Consider the following 2,191-nt stretch of genomic DNA (forward strand, 5'->3'; position numbering starts at 1 on the left):
ATAAAATCAAGCATGTAGGCTCTTGGGGGCCCCTGTTGCTCGCTTATGTGTCGGCTCTGAGTAGCGGACTCATGATTAATTGAAAAACCAGAAATTCCGCGAATCAAGGGCAAATCTCTAAACTATGTCACTCAACACTGATTATTATAAAACAGAAACCGGCTACACAACATAACACAAGACAACCCGTTCAGAATTGCTGATGTTAATTTTTACCCCAGTAACTTTCTTGTTAACAGTTCACGTGTTACAGTCAACAGTAATATTTAGATACAAAAAACAACAAATATTTTGCACACAAATACTTTAAACTTCACTCTTCTTTTTTTCCTACTTTTTTTCCTCCTTTTTTTTTTTTTTTTTTTACAAATTTACATGTTTGTGTGCTTACTGTTCAAATTCCTTGATGAACCCTCTACATCTGGAATGATGACACACTCTTCTGCAATTCGGGCTTTCAGGTATTTCTTGCGCCTTTCTGATATGAGGGGGACTCCAGAGCTGTCATTGCCCTCTGTTTCACTGAGAGCCACAACAGTAATGCTGCGTAGTAGCTCTCTAGCATCGTCCATGGATTGTGACTTTAGAAGCTGTGCCATTGACCTCACAAAGAAATCTTTAACGCGATGTGCTTTTTTCTTCAAGCAGTCCCACTGGCAGATCATCTTGATGCAGTGTGCAACATCAACCCGAACAAAACAAGGTGGCACTTTTGCAGACTGATTACCAAGTAAGACGCCACAACACACATTAATGTAGGTCTTCAGATCAGGATGAGGAGTAAAAGCTTTGACCAAAGCTCCGAGCAAAGCCAGTGAAAAGTCACTTACAACCTCTTTTGGAGTTGGTGCACCTGCACGTATCCATTCTGTCAGCCAATGTGTTATTGCATTAACATCATGTCTCTCTGACAGCATTTGCACGACTGGGACACTTGAGCTCTCATTACCTGCCAGAACGCCCTGATATAAGAAGACATGGCCAGATGTGCCATTTGGTCTCTGTAGTTTCCTCACTACTGAGCCAGTTGCATCAAAACTCAGTGGGGTTAGTAGATGTCTTTGATAATGACTTGTACATATACATTTGTGTTTGACTCCAATAGTGACAGAAAAACTTGTCCAATCCAATGTCTTTAATGCTACCACTGTGAGGTGCGCTGTATTTTAACATCTGCAGTGACAAAATAGGATCCTTGTCACCTAGTTCTAAGGCATTTCTCTCTTGCTTTGCTTTGCGCAGGGTGGCCAAATTAGGCAGATGGCTTGGCTCAGGATCTCCAAAATCCATCAGCTTTGTTGCCTCCGATGCCCTCCATACATGGGGTTCCATTCTACCCTCACACAGTTCTTTGGATATCTGCACACGCACGTTACCAGAGATCGGACGCTTGGAACAGCCAGTGTGCAGGGAGTCATCTGTGTTATTAATGAAACACTTTAGCACCATTGGGCTGTTCATTTCAGGCTCTCTGTCACATTTTATGTGAATGTGGCCATGACACTCCTTACACTTGCCTCTGATTTCTATATATTTCTCTGTGGCTGATGAATAGACCTTGGCTCTTTTAAAGGCAAATGTGCAGGGGCTTTTCACTTCTTGCCAAATGTGGTGATTTATCACATGCGCCCAGATGCCATGCTTCAAAATTGTGTATTCCCTTTTTTGTGTTTTAGAGAACTTGTTTTTGTATTGAACTGTTTCAGGCATAAATTCAATCCATTTCTGAAATGGAACTTCAAGATCAAAAGTCCAGCAATCTTTTGGTCTGGGGGAAAGGGACCCTGGCTCAAAATCAGTGTCATCACTACTGCCACTTGTTTCATTATCACTTTCATGAGTAAACCCTAAAGCAGTCCAGATGTTGTGTCGGTTTAATTTAACAAAAGTGTATAGAGCCTTTGCAGTGATCTTGTTCTCTAGCTGCTTACTAAGCTCGGTCCAGATGTTCTGATTAGGAGTAGCTATGTTGCCATTTTTGACTATGGCCTCTTTTGATGAACACAAGACTGTGAAAATAAAATCCCTGTCGACTACTGGTTTCTTGGGCATCTGGCATAAGTAAAACATAATTACTCACTTAAATAATCCTGACTCCAAAAATGTCATGTATAGTATAAATCTGCATTACTGTATTGGTCCAAATATAAGGATAATATAGTAATAATATATAAGGACGTTATATCTTATA

The 2,191-nt window shown here is 40.7% G+C and overlaps 1 long non-coding RNA gene across 2 annotated transcripts; it reads left to right on the top strand.

The window, feature by feature from the left end:
• The first annotated feature begins 411 nt into the window (after positions 1 to 411).
• On the top strand, positions 412 to 1,032 carry LOC107564423 (uncharacterized). Of its 2 annotated transcripts, none has more exons than XR_001606226.1 (3): positions 412 to 461; positions 649 to 730; positions 915 to 1,032. It is a non-coding gene; the product is annotated as an uncharacterized lncRNA (long non-coding RNA). The 2 variants fall into 2 exon arrangements; XR_001606227.1 differs by having other exon boundaries at positions 414 to 461; positions 646 to 730.
• The last annotated feature ends 1,159 nt before the right edge of the window (positions 1,033 to 2,191 follow it).

The sequence above is a fragment of the Sinocyclocheilus grahami genome, unplaced genomic scaffold, assembly GCF_001515645.1.
Source record: "Sinocyclocheilus grahami isolate Dianchi unplaced genomic scaffold, SAMN03320097.WGS_v1.1 scaffold932.1, whole genome shotgun sequence".
In the NCBI taxonomy this organism is placed as follows: domain Eukaryota; kingdom Metazoa; phylum Chordata; class Actinopteri; order Cypriniformes; family Cyprinidae; genus Sinocyclocheilus; species Sinocyclocheilus grahami.